This window comes from Grammomys surdaster, unplaced genomic scaffold, assembly GCF_004785775.1.
Source record: "Grammomys surdaster isolate TR1022 unplaced genomic scaffold, NIH_TR_1.0 126298, whole genome shotgun sequence".
Taxonomy (NCBI): domain Eukaryota; kingdom Metazoa; phylum Chordata; class Mammalia; order Rodentia; family Muridae; genus Grammomys; species Grammomys surdaster.
In genome coordinates, this window is record NW_021621098.1 from 1,988,504 (window position 1) to 2,002,871 (window position 14,368).

A 14,368-nucleotide genomic window follows, 5' to 3' on the forward strand; every position below is an offset into this window, starting at 1 on the left:
ATTGCCTGTACTACATTATTTCAGTTTAACTACTGTGAACAGCATCCAAACATGAGATTATTACTGACGTTAGAGACACTGGAGGAGAGCTAGTTTTCCTTAAAGAGCATCACGGCTTATTATGTCGGCTGTATGGTTACAAGATGGTCATTCCTCACCTCTGTACTGCTGAATGTCTACAAGCTCCAGAAGGGTTTGAACTGAACTAAACCATGGTAGTGGGTTTATTTAAAAAAAAAATAGTATCACGAATTTTAAGACGCTAAGAGATTTATAGTAAAACTACTGAAGGAGAGGCATTTTCTTTTTTCTTTTCTATTTTTGAAAAGAATCAGGGACTTCCGGTCTTGGCCCCAGCACAGAGCAGATCTCAGGCGGCAGCTCTGTACTCAACTTCACAAAACCCAAAGGAAGAGGGCCTCCCAGAAGCTTTAACTCCGGCAGCAGCATCTCAGCTAAAAATGAATCACCCGTGATGTCTGCTGTTAGAAGTTCTAATCCAGATGCTGGCCTCCGAACTTATACTACTCAGACCTTCGAAGGGCCATTGACAAGAACATCAAAAAGCTAGAGATTAACATCACTAATCTGAAGAAATCCCTCGTTTCGCTGTCCAACGAGACCTCCAAAAATCGAAAAGATGCTTATTGGACTTGATTTACTCTATTATAGTAGAAAAGGCTGTGTACAGCTCTTGACTGTGTACAGCCCTTAAAGAAGAATATTGCCTTTACATAGACAAAACAGGGATGGTTAAAGAGAGCATGAAAAAGGTCAGAGAAGGCCCTGAGAAAAGACAGGGAGAGAAAGAGGAAGATGAATGCTGGTACAAGAATTGGTTTTCAGTCTCTCCAGGGTTGTCAACCCTACCTCCTCTCAGCTTGGAACCATTATTTGGGTTCTTTTTGCTTATTTCTTCTGGTCCCTGGGCCTCAAATAGGCTGACTAACTTTGTGAAACAACAGATAAATAATTTGGTAGTGAAACCTATTGAGATACATTATAATAAGTTAGCTATGGAGGACCACGAGACTCAAGATGAGGTTGTTTCTTTATCCAGGGTATTCCCAAAACCCATCTCCACCCAACCTAAGAGGGGACTTCTGCCCCTAGACCAAGCAGAGAGGGGCCACCCAGACCCCCCTCTGACAGGTGATCTGAATTCTTGCTTAGGCTGTGAGGCTAAGCACTGCAAGGGAATATCAATAAAAGTTAAAAATATCTACCTGGGTTCCCTGAGGGACAAGCCTGACTGCATAGGGGTTGATGTCAAAAGTATCCCTTCTCCAGGAAAAAGACATCATGACAGGTATGGACCTAAGCCTCACTGGACAACAACAGGGGGACTGGAGCCATTACAAGGTCCCCTTCAATTACTGGAGGTCAGGCCTCTATCCCTGCCTTCTCAAGATTAGAATTGCCACAGCCCGTCTATACTTAGAGAAGGGAGGAGATGTCAGGGCCATTCCTGCTTACACACTGAAGGCCTAAAATCAGCCATAGGCCTAAAATCAGCAATAGGCCTGTCATACATGTATACCAACACCAAGTCTTGGGTCTCTGTGGATAAACACTGAGACAGATGGCTATAAGCTATTGTAATCAGGCAGTTTTTGTGACAATTCACCAGCCTGAGTAGTACCTTGTAAATAGGTAGCCTTGGCAGATAATACCAATTTAGATAAGGAGAAGTGAATCATAGGCAGAGTCATAATGACCTGTCCCCTGAACCCTCACCCAGCTGATACCCTGTTCTGAAAGATATCTGTATTCCCCCTGAACACCCACGCTCCAGTGTCATCCCCTTCCCCATGTCCTGCCTTTTTGTGTTTATAACCCCTGTGTGAATGAGTATAAATTACAACTTGAAAATAATAAATAAATTATATATAAAAAAAGCAAAGAATCAGATTTTAATTTGTGATGTGCATTTATACAGATGAAAATATTCACAGAGGCTTGTTCAATTCCTGCTCCTTCATAAAGAAAGAAGATGTAGAATAAAAAAAAAATGTTCTTTTATCCACCCATCCCAATCAGGGATGGGAACATGCTTGTGTAGTCCACGATACGGATTCAATCTTCATGAATGTTGAAGAGTTTGGCTACTTCACTGAGATCTTCATGTTGCTCACCGTCCTTAATGATCTTCCTTGCAATTGGCATTCAATTAAAGACATTCTATAGCACAATCCCCACCACAACTTTGTCCCTGAGGTAGAAGATGACACCTTTGCCATAGTCCTCCCCTTCAACAGGGACCTGTGGGACTGCAGGGGCACTGGGAGGAATTGTGATTTCGGAAGCTTCTGACTCTGTTTCACTCTCTGAACGGATACCAGTTCCTGACTGCTCTGTGGCAGATTTTGGGTTGTCTTGTGCAGTTGCTTTTGCAAAAACACCAACTGTGGGCAAACTACTATCCACCAGACCAATAGCTTCATAGCCGAAATCAGGACCCAAATCACTCCAGAACATTGACTGATGCCAGTACGGCTTTGCAGCCCCTGTCATATTCTCTCCAGCCAGTCTTCCACTCACAACAGCATGATCGTGATGCTCTACTCGCCTTCGACCCAACTTTATATCATAGAAGCATGCAGCATCTCCTGCCTGCCAGATGTTAGAACATGCTTGGAGCTCTGCATTTACCCGGAAGCCACTAAAATCTGAATCTATTTCCAGTCCACCAGTCTTGGCCAACTCAACATTGTGCTCTAGGCCCATAGCTGTCACTATGTGGTCAGTTTCTACCTTCCTTCCATCTTTCAGCTTAATGAGTAACTTGCCACCACTGACTCCAACTGATTGTACAATTGCATTGGGAATCACTTTTACTCCCTCTCATTTGACTTTTTCCATGGTCCAGTTGCTGAGGTATTCAGGAGGGATCTTCCCCATATTTCCTTTCTCAGGGAACAGCTGAATTACTTCTATGTCCGAGGCTTGAGACTTTCTGCCAAGAGCACAGGCCAGCTCACTCCCAAGGAAGCCTCCACCAATAACTTGTAATTGACTTGACTTCCCGTGAGATCTTCTCCAAGGCTCTAAAACCTCCAGTCGTTCTGAAAAGAGAAACCTGTGCCTGTGGCAGAAATTTCCCTGCCCAATCTATTTGCAGCGGGAGACCTGATTGGACAGGAAAAGGGAGGCGGAGCTAAGGGTGGCAGAGAGACAGAGACACAGAGTGACACAGGGAGAGAGGTGAAAGTCGAAATGGCAATGGATGTAGATCCGCGTGATTCAAGTAAATAGGAAGATATAAAATCAAAAGTTTAGGAATATTGGGATAACTTTCTAATCTGTGTAGGCATCTTGTGTATTGAGATTTTATTGATATATATAAATCCATTGACTAACTGTAAGCATCAAGAGTTTTGGGGTGGGAATTTTGAGGGTGGGGAGGTGGGAGTGGGGTGGGTAGATAGAAGTTACATCCACAGAGAAGAAGGAGGAGGGGTGAGGGGATTGGGGGTTCCTGGGTGGGTGGGGGATGGGGTAAGGGGACAACATAGGAAATGTAAATAAAACATCCAATAAAAAAAAAAGAAAAAAAAAGAGTTTTGATTTACTGGGTTACTGGAAGGTGGGTCTGCCAATAACTGGTTGGGTATGGATGTAAAGGAACCAGGGCTTCAGGGATGAGTGGATGAGCGAATCAGAGCTAGAAGCACAGAGACTGATCACAAAGGGAGCTAGCTAGAGAAAGTAGCCCGAAGGACACACAGCTGGGACCAGGCGGCCCACCTGTAGTCTTCATTATAGCGGGAACATGACAGTTAAGCCTGAGCCAAGCCCTTAGGCTTCGTTTCTAAAACCTCCTGCTACACATGGCCATCCTAGGGTATACACTAACGCTCTTCACAGCTCTCTTCTCCTTTTATAGTGGGCTCCAACTTTGCCTCATACTGATGTCCCTTGAAATTCTATTCTGTAACATAAAGTCAAGAATCCTGGTTTCACCTGAGCAAAGGTCATTGAGCAGAATTCCTAGGCTGCCCCACCCCACATGACTGGTGGCATCTCCTGCTGCTGTAATAGTTGGTATTCCTTGATGGCCTGCATGGGGATTGTTTGTGAGAGTGTCCTGGATTTCTGCATATCTTCTTTTTTTTTATTGGATGTTTTATTTACATTTCATATGTTATCCCCTTACCCCATCCCCCACCCACCCAGGAACACCCTATCCCCTCACCCCTCCTCCTGCCTCTCTGCGGATGTACCCCTACCTACCCCCCCCACCTCCCCACCCTCAAATTTCCACCCACTGGGGTGTCCAGCCTTCATGAGACCAAGGATCTCTTCTCCCACCTATGCCCAGCAGGGCCCTCCGCTCTTACATATACAGCTGAAGCCATAGATCCCTCCCTATGTGCTCTTGCAGACCTCTAAGGAGACAGCTATATCAGGCTCTTAACAGCATACACTTCCTGACTTCCACCTCAGCATCTACCTTTGGTGACTGCACATGGGATGGATACCCAGGTGGAATGTACTCCAGACAGCCCCTCTTTCAGTTTCTATCCCTCACTTTGTCTCCATATTTGCTCCCTTGAGTATTTTATTACTCCTTCTAAGAAGGACCAAAGCACCCCCACTTGGTCTTCCTTCTTCATGAGCTTCATGTAGACTGTGAGTTGAATCTTGGGTATTTCAAGGTTCTGGGCTAATATCCAATAATCAGTGAGTGAATACCATGTGTGTTCTTTTGTGATTGGCTTACCTCACTTAGTTCCATCCGTGTACCTAAGAATTTCTCAAATTCATTGTTTTTAATAGATGAGTAATACTGCATTGTGTAAATGTACCACATTTTTTTGTATCCATTCCTCTGTTGAAGGACATCTGGGTTCTTTCCAGCTTCTGGCTATTATAAATAAGGCTGCTATGAACATAGTGGAGCATATGTCCCGGTTATATGTTAGAGCATCTTGTGGGTATATGCCCAGGAGTGGTATAGCTGGATCCTAAGGTAATGCTATTTCCAATTTTCTGAGGAACTGCCAGACTGATTTCCAAAGTGGTTGCACCATCTTGCAATCCCACCAACAATGGAGGAGTGTTCCTCTTTCTCCACACCCTCGCCAGCATCTGCTATCACCTTAGTTTTTAATCTTAGCCATTCTGACTGATATGAGATGGAATTTCAGGGTTGTTTTGATTTCCATTTCCCTGATGACTAAGGATGCTGAACATCGCTTTAGGAGCTTTTTGGCCATTCGAGTTTCTTCAGTTGAGAATTCTTTGTTTCGCCCTGTACCACATTTTTTAATAGGGTTATTTGGTTGTCTGGAGTCTAATTTCTTACGTTCTTTGTATATATTGGATATTAGCCCTCTATCAGATGTAAGATTGGTAAAGATCTTTTCCCAATTTGTCATTTGCTGTTTTGACCTATTGACAGTGTCCTTTGCCTTACAGAAAATTTGCAATTTTATGAAGACCCATTTGTCAATTCTTGATCTTAGAGCATAAGTCATTGGTGTTCTGTTCAGGAACTTTCCCACTGTGCCCAAGTATTTGAGGTTCTTCCCCACCTTCTCTTCTATTAGTTTCAGTGTATCTGGTTTTATGTGGAGGTCCTTTATGCACTTAGATTTGAGCTTTGTACAAGGAGATAAGAATGGATCAATTTGCATTCTTCTACATGTTGTCCTCCAGCTGAACCAGCACCATTTGTTGAAAATGCTGTCCTTTTTCCACTGGACAGTTTTAGCTCCTTTGTCAAAGATCAAATGACTATAGGAGTGTGGGTTCATTTCTGGGTCTTCAATTCTATTCCATTGATCTTCCTGCCTGTCTCTGTACCAATACCATGCAGTTTTTATCACTATTGCTCTGTAGTACAGCTTGAGGTCAGGGATGGTGATTCCTTCAGAATTTCTTTTATTGTTGAGAATAGTTTTCGCTATCCTGGGAATTTTGTTATTCCAAATGAATTTGAGAATTTCCTTTTCTAACTCTGTGAAGAATTGAGTTGGGATTTTAATGGGAATTGCATTGAATCTGTAGATTGCTTTTGGCAAAATGGCCATTTTTATTATATTAATCCTGCCAATCTATGAGCATAGGAGATCTTTCCATCTTCTGAGATCTTTGATTTCTTTCTTCAGAGTCTTGAAGTTCTTGTCATACAGGTCTTTCACTTGCTTGGTTAGATTCACACCAAGGTATTTTATATTATTTGCGACTACTGTGAAGGGTGTCATTTCCCTAATTTCTTTTTTAGCCTGTTTATCTTTCATGTAGGGGAAGGCTATTGATTTGTTTGAGTTGATTTTATAACCAGCCACTTTGCTGAAGTTGTTTATCAGGTTTAGGAGTTCTCTGGTGGAAGTTTTGGGGTCACTTAAGTATACTATCATATCATCTGCAAATAGTGATATTTTGACTTCTTCCTTTACTATTTGTATCCCTTTGACTTCCTTTTGTTGTCTAATTGCTCTGTCTAGGACTTCTAGTACTATGTTGAACAGTTAGGGAGAGAGTGGGCAGCCTTGTCTAGTCCCTGATCTTAGTGGAATTGCCTCAAGTTTCTCTCCATTTAGTTTGATGCTGGCTACTGGTTTGCTGTATATTGGTTTTACTATGTTTAGGTAGGGGCCTTGAATTCCTGATCTTTCCAAACTTTTACCATGAAGGGATATTGAATTTTGTCAAATGCTTTCTCAGCATCTAGTGAGATGATCATGTGTTTTTTTTCCTCTGAGTTTGTTTATATAGTGGATTACATTGATGGATTTCTGAATATTGAACCATCCCTGCATTCCTGGGGTAAAGCCTACTTGATCATGATGGATGATTGTTTTGATGTGTTCTTGGATTCGGTTTGCTAGAATTTTATTGAGTATTTTTGCATTGATCTTCGTAAAGGAGATTGGTCTGAAGTTCTCTTTCTTTGTTGACTCTTTTTGAGCTTTGAGTATTAGTGTGATTGTAGCTTCATAGAACAAATTGGGTAGTGCTCCTTCTGTTTCTATTTTGTGGGTTAATTTGAAGAGACTTGGTATTAGGTCTTCCTTGAAGGTCTGATAGAATTCTGCACTGAAACTATCTGGACCTGGGCTTTTTTTGTTGGAAAGACTTTTAATATCTGCTGCTATTTCCTTAGGGGTTATGGGACTGTTTAAGTCATTTATTTGCTCCTGATTTGACTTTGGTACCTGGTATTTGTCTAGGAAATTGTCCAATTCATTCAGGTTTTCTAGTTTTGTTGAGTGTAGGCCTTTGTAGTAAGATCTGATGATTTTTTTGAATTTCCTCTGTTTCTGTTGAATAAGTGGCCTGGATAGAAATACAATATTGCTAACTTCTCAGAATGTCATAGACTGATGGTTATCTACTCAGAGGCTTTCTAGTAAAGAATAAACACAGATTGTTGTACCTTCCCTTAATAGTTAATCCATGTGGACCTGTCCACTACCTGTGCAGGAAGACATCCTTCATATAAACCAAGGAAGACTGTCTGTTCTAGAGAATTTAGAAATAGTATAAAACATACCTAAAATATAGATAGTGCAATGGTCTCTTTGAATGCTGACTACTCCAACCACTTGACAGTATGCCACTTTACTTGATAATAAACTCTACCTGTCTTCTGCCTAAATGCTCAGTTAGATTATTTTTCAATGGATCCGGGAATCCAGAGAACTCTAGAACAGGATTCTGATGACATCCTCAGTGGCTACCCAGAAACGCCTGATGCTAAGACAGGTTATGGGTGTTTAGTCTATGTAAGGAATACAATGCGAGTATTTCAGGTTCAGGTATAGGATATGGCACCTGTGTCTAGTCTAGAAGGACTGTCTATTTGGTTTGAGTATTCTGGGGTCCTATCTATCTATCTATCTATCTATCTATCTATCTATCTATCTATCATCCATCCACCTATTTCAGACAAATTCATCAATTTAGCTTAGCCTTATTATTAATAGGAATGCAGTCTAAAATGACATTCCCAGTGGTATATTATTCCTAGTGGTAGGGGCATCTCCATTCCTGGTGATTAGTCCTTAAAACTATGGAAAATGTTCTCTTTAGTGTCTGAACAGGACTCAGCTTTGGCTTACTCTTGCTTTTATTGCCCCCTTCTCAGTGACAGTTAGGCTAACCTACCTGTTTGAGATGCAAATTTTCTAGCTTGTTTCTGTTAAGAGTCACAATTCAGAAGTGAAGATTTGCTATTAAGGGGCATTCTGTGTACCATTTGCAGTACTCATACCACTAGTCTCACTTTTTGAGAACTGACAGATGACAAATCTAAATGAAAATCACAGTCTTTAGAGTCTGGGCCTATATATGTGGATGGCTGTGTATACTTACTGTTTGCATTCGTGTTTATGGTTGTGTGTTATTTGCTTAGATATTACAGACATTAGACTATAGACATGAGCATGCTCACTATTGGTATCAGGCCCGAACTCAGTGACATCACATCTAGGTCACCCTACATCATTGCCAAGGCAACCGCCATACACTCCCAGAATCCACCTGGCTACCTTACCTTTACCTGGGAAAAGGCTACATCACCACCCATATAAATAGGCAGAACTCCCTGACCTTGCTCTCTTTTCTCTCTGCCATCTTCTCCCATTTCTCTCCCCATCGCAAGTATTCTACCGCTCTTCTTAAGGCCCCAACATTACATCTTCCTGACCTGACTCATCCTTTTTCCCTCTACTTAACTGAAAAGGAGGGATTTGCCCTTGGAGTCTTAGGTCACCAACTGGGACCACCTTTTGCACCCGTAGCATACTTGTCAAAAAGACTAGATCTAACCATCCAGGGATGGCCACCTTGTATTCCTACCTTAGCAGCTGCTGAACTCACCCCTCTCTCCCAAATGGTAGAGCCCTTTTAAGGTAATTCTTGTGACCCCCTACAACTGCTTAACTTGAAGGACTCCCTCATTGGGTTCACTTGTCTCACCTCAAGCCTTTCATCCCTCCATCTAAAACTGACTCTTCTTTATACACGTTGACCTAACAGGACCGTGTTCTATTAAGCTTCAGAGGATATCAAATTGTTTCAAAAACAGCTTCTTGGTTTTTCATTAAATTTGAGTTGTTTAGTGATATAATTATTATTATTATTACTATTATTAGTTTTTTGAAGCATGATCTTATTTAGGCCAGTCTAGTTTGAACACTCTATGGAGCTGAGGATCACTGTTAACTCCCAATCAGTTTGTCACCACCTCCCTGTGCTGGGGTTTACAAGACTGCAACACCATGCCTCGCAAGACTAGGTGTATTATCCTAAGAAAAAGCTATGCTTTCCTACTCTCAAGAATTTCTTTATGGAAACACCATGAGTCAGAGAAGAACACGAAATAGGAAACTGAGATATGAAATACTGTAGGTATGAAAACGCATGTTCAGAGAAAAGCTGACAAGGAAAGGAGATATTTTGAGGTGAGAAAGAATTTTATATGGTAGGTTAGTTTTGATCTCAAATAATGATTTGTTCCAAGATTTAAACTGACAGTTTCAGATAAAACTGTAACGCTAAAATGTGCTATAAAGGCTTGTGAGAGGTGAGCCTTTTTTTTAAAAAAAAAAAAAAGGAAGTGATTAGTTTGAATATAATTAAAATTTTTATTGTTTTACTTACTAAGATCAAGTTTTGTTCTGTATTTGTTTTAGTCAATCATCCTGTCACTTTCTCCAATCACCAGGAGAAACTACAGAGAACAGGTCTGACCTTCCCACAAGCCTTAAATCAACTTTTAAATTTGGTTTTAAAGCAAAACAAAACAAACAAGGGTAAAACAGAGATAATACAAAGAGCTCAGGGCTGTGATTACTGGCAAAAGAGTAAGCTCAAATGATAGTCTCAAAGCTGGGGAGTGAACTTCACCAGGGAAATGAATGCTTATATCCTCAGAGAAAGACTGGGTAGGAGGATGACTCTGAAGTGGTCCATGATTGCCTCATCAGTGAGCAAACTAGGGGGAGGGAACCCAGCTGCCCCCCTGGGGCTCTAAGAAAGCAGAGCTTTGCCTTCTTCACAAATAAGAGAAACACCTTAGAACCGTACCTTACCAAGGGAGGACACCTCATCACAGAAGGATGGATGCTTCACCATTTGAAGGAGGAATTACTAAAAGACTTCATGGCTCTGGGCACCTAGAAAGATATTAACTATCCTTGTCATTTGTGCCTTTGGGAGGCAGTGACTGAAAGCTACAGTCTAAGATGTGTAAAGCCTGGCATTTCTGTCTTCATAGTAACCCAGCACCTGGAACGAAGAAACAACCTTAACCCAGTTCAAAGAAGAGATGCATTTCCTGAGATTGGCAATTAGATTTTACTTTTATGCCTCTCTGTCAAGGATATAAGCATCTTCTGGTGCTTGATTAAACCTTCTCATGGTAGCTAGAGAACTCTCTACTCTGACCAAAAGGATGCTGAAACATAATCTAAAAAGTAAACCTCATTGATGCTCCACAAAGCTTTCCAGAGTCACTTATATCTGAGAAATGTCATGAAACTTAAATTTCCTGTCAAGTAAAGAAAATACATTTGAATTTATTATATGTGAAGATGTTTCATTTTTACCCTACCAGTACATCATGTGATGTACTTTATTTTATGCTTTGATTTGCTATATTGTTTTTCTTTCAGATACTATTGCTGTAATGCATAAGTAGTGACTTCAACATTACAGGATTTTCCTCTTAGTTGGCTGCACACTGGATTCATTCTTGGATTTTTTTCTTTTGTATCTTGCCATATTCTCAGTATAAAACCATCAGTATTGTGTTTAGATTTCCTTTCTCCTCTCTCCTTTTATTTTATGCTCCTTTTCCTTCCTTCTTTCCTTTGTCCCTTCTTCCTTCACTCACTCCCCCATCTCTCAGTCTCTGTCACTTTCCTTCTCTCTTGTTCTTTGACAGAGTCTCATATAGAGTCTTAGAAAGAGCTCATGCTGGTCTTGAACTTCTATATGTAGTTGAAGAAGACGTTGGACTTCTGATCCCCTGGCTTCAACTTAGCAATTTCTGGGATTACCAGGCTGTGATAATTGAATTTCCTTCCTTCCTTCCTTCCTTCCTTCCTTCCTTCCTTCCTTCCTTCCTTCCTCCCTCCCTCCCTCCCTCCCTCCCTCCCTCCCTCCCTCCCTCCCTTCCTTCCTTCCTTCCTTCCTTCCTTCCTTCCTTCCTTCCTTATCTGCCTCTCTCTTTTTAAAAATTTCTTTCTCCACCCATCCTTCAGCCCAAGGGATTTCAACCTTAAACTTGGAAGTTGCAATGATGAGGAAAACTGTCTTTCAAAATGAGAGCGTCTTGATAGTTTGTCAGAAGCACAATGGGTAACCAGCATCATAATTTAAGTGGTCAGCTATGTGTACACCTGATACTACATGATGAATTCTCTTGTTTTCTAAGACTTGCAAGCCAAATTAAACCTCTGTCAGATTCTGTCAGTGTTTTGATTAGGGAAAGAGGGGATGTCCTTTAGAAAATTATAGGCTATCTAGCCTCACATGGGCTACAGTCTTTGAGATCAATACCTACCAAAGCTACCCCCAGGTCAAATTTGAAGAAGAAAATCCGTGGCCACAGAAGAATGAGTTTTAGAAGGAAGTTTTATTGTGTTATAGGATTATGAGTTGAAGCTTGAGCGAAAGCAGAAAGTGGTGCTTTATAGGAGGAGAGACTCATTGGAAATACTTTACCAGCAAGAGTTCCCACTGTGGAGTCAATAGATTTTACTAAATAGAGAAATGAAAGGGATGAACTGGTTCCAGAGTTGGCCATTACACCCTTGCATGCAGTATCCAAGGGCTTCTCAGTTTTAGTCATATATTTGTGTGTGGTCCTCAGTCAAAAGTGTTCATATAGGGTAAGAGAAATACCAGAGCTCCTGCCCAGCATCCCTGGCATAATAGAGGAAGAGAGATACCCAAATCTCCAGTCCAAGCATCCCTGGAATCTGGCCAGGGAAGAAGCAAAGTGATTTTGGCTTAAACACCCTGGTGTCTTTGGCCTTTATCCAGAAAAGAATTGTTGACTAGGCCATTGATATTTGTGGCTTTTAGCTGAAGAAAAACTGCTCACTTTTAGGGTTCATACCCTAACACTGCTTGATGGGTTTTTGTTTCTTGTTCTCCACAGTTTCACTATGTAGCCCAGGGTGGCTTTGAACTCCTGATCCTTGCATATTAGCCTTCTAAATGGTGGAGTTATAGAAGTGGAGTAAAGTGATTAGTACACTGTACATTTTAATGGTTTATTAGCTGCCAGTGACTGGCTTTGGCATCCATGTGGTAAGTAAACTGAGGAAAGCAGTTACAGAGGGTCAGTCTTAGAGCCACTGATGGAAGTGGATCCAGATACCTACAGGGGATGCTGTCAAAGGAAACCAGCAATTAGAGAAGTAACTCAGCCGACTTATTTTGAGGAAACAAAGTTTAATTTACTGGGGCTGGCACTCCTTGGGACCAGCAGAAAAACTATGAATTGTTTTAACTCTTTGGGCCAGTGAGAAAGAGAAGGAAAGAAAGAAAATTCATACACACACACACACAGTCGATGGAACAAAAGGCAAAGTCCAATAACTTCATACACACAAGCATACATGTATATATACATATACACATACATACATGCATACAGACCTACAGTCAGACATATACATACATTCATACATAGAATTGCTAGAGCACAGCTTCAGCAAGCAGGCTCTAAACATTTCACACATACATACGTAAATACACTCAATTGGTGGGTGGAGCAAGCTCCAACACACACATAAGACAAGTTTTACATATATACATACATATGCATAGTTGATAGATGGAAGGAACAATGTTCTAACCCCTTTTCACACAAACCTTACACATATGCATACACATAGCTGATGGATGAAAGAATGTTCTTGCACATTCTCACACAAACTTTACACATATATACACATACACATGGATGATGGATCGAAGGAACAATGTTATAGCCCAAATTCACACAAACTTTACACATACACACAGAGTTGATGGATGGGAGAAACAATGGTTCAGCCACCACATTTTATTCTTTCTTTCATAGCTTATATATCCCAGCAAAATTTTTCAAAAGTATAAAATTATAATGTGATTATGTTTTAGTTTTCTTCTAGTAATTGGTCATAAAAAAATCCAGTAAATTCCCCAGCACCTTTATAAAAAAATAACATTATGTAGTACAGGTAAAGAAAACAAATTATTCCCCCAAAACCCATGTTTATTCATAATTGAGCAACTTGTTATAGATTAACAAAGTGTAAGGAAGAAAGATAGTTGTCTTATCCAATTTCTCTTACTGGCAAATTGCACCCTGTACCATGAAAGGAAGCACACCCTCAGGTCTTTGGACCATGTTATTGTCAGACTATATACATACATATGTAACACACACTAGCCTACAATCTCCCTTATCAAAGGAAGGCTTATTGGATAAATATACCAAATATTCTCATATAATCTTTAAATGCTGCAAACAATGTTAAGTGCAAAAGCTACCAATATTGTAGATACGTAGCTGTTGTTAAGACACCTAAAAGCCCCTCTCCTTTCTTGAGAAGTACACATCCACTCTAGGGTGTGGAATCTTGTACCTCTAAGCCTGCCCCCCCAATGTCCATGCTTAAATTTACATTAAAAGTTCTTCTTATCTCTTTATGTAAGCAGCCCCAGGAGGCCTGTCAAAATGATTTGATATTTTCTTGATCCAGAAAACCTCATAAAGTCATGCAAATCAAAGGTCTAGATCTTTCTGTTCACTTTAAGAACACCTGTGAAACAAAATTAAGCATATCCAAAAAGCCACTGAGTGTTTGAAATATCACTATATGAAATCATCATGTGTCCTTTCAGTGCCACAACAGTTGAGATGGAATGTGTGTGCAGAACAAAGTGTGGGCTAGGCACAGAGTGGCCCCAAACACATGAGAAAGTTTTGCCTCATAAGCTTAAACATGCAGAGAGGAATGATGAGTTGAAGGAGCAGGACCTAGATTCTCTCGTCATTGACTATATCCATGTGAATAAAACACCTAAATGTGCAGATTTCTTATAGAGCTCTGAGTCAGATTTGCTACAATAAGATCTCCCATGCATAGACTTGAAGACTCCAATCGCTATGCCAGAAGAGCATACATACAAAGCAAAACATATCCATGAGACAGAGAAGAAATGCAGCAAGAAATGAGAGTAAATCTTCTCAAAAAACTCCAGCTTCACTTATAAAACTAAATAAATAGTAGGAAAAAATTAAAAAAATCATTATTCCTCTTGGGTCTGGAACGACCTTTAGTTTGTATGTGTGTGTTTTTTGTGTGTGTGTGTGAGTGTGTGTGTGTGTGTGTGTGTGTGTGTGTGTGTGTGTGTG

General features: G+C 40.7%; 1 pseudogene; it reads right to left on the bottom strand.

Annotated features, from left to right (window-relative positions):
- Positions 1–2,076: 2,076 nt before the first annotated feature.
- Positions 2,077–3,760, bottom strand: LOC114614073 (annotated as a pseudogene).
- Between the last annotated feature and the right edge of the window lie 10,608 nt (positions 3,761–14,368).